The sequence below is a fragment of the Penaeus monodon genome, chromosome 22 (genome assembly GCF_015228065.2).
Source record: "Penaeus monodon isolate SGIC_2016 chromosome 22, NSTDA_Pmon_1, whole genome shotgun sequence".
Lineage (NCBI taxonomy): Eukaryota > Metazoa > Arthropoda > Malacostraca > Decapoda > Penaeidae > Penaeus > Penaeus monodon.
Genome location: NC_051407.1, coordinates 16631937 through 16632167, shown reverse-complemented (window position 1 = coordinate 16632167; position 231 = coordinate 16631937). Strand labels below are relative to the sequence as shown.

Sequence of the window (231 nt, the reverse complement as noted above, 5' to 3'; positions counted from 1 at the left end):
AATTGGGTGACTGAGAGATGAGGAAGGTTGATGGTGGAATATTTATCGGGGATGAGTGGATGAGTGGATCAGGGATGGTTCATGAGTGATGAGTTATGGGAGATAAGTTGACGAGTGAATGCGTTGATAATGAATGGGTTGTTAAGTTGATGAGTTGATGACTTAGTGCCAAGCGCCTGACGTCAAAGGTCCTCACAGAAGACTTAATGTTTGAGTTACGAGGAATTACAA

The 231-nt window shown here is 42.9% G+C and overlaps 1 protein-coding gene across 1 annotated transcript in view; it reads left to right on the top strand.

The window, feature by feature from the left end:
* Positions 1–231, top strand: part of LOC119586958 — a gene marked incomplete at its 3' end in the record, with an annotated part of 3800 nt that overhangs the window by 2424 nt on the left and 1145 nt on the right.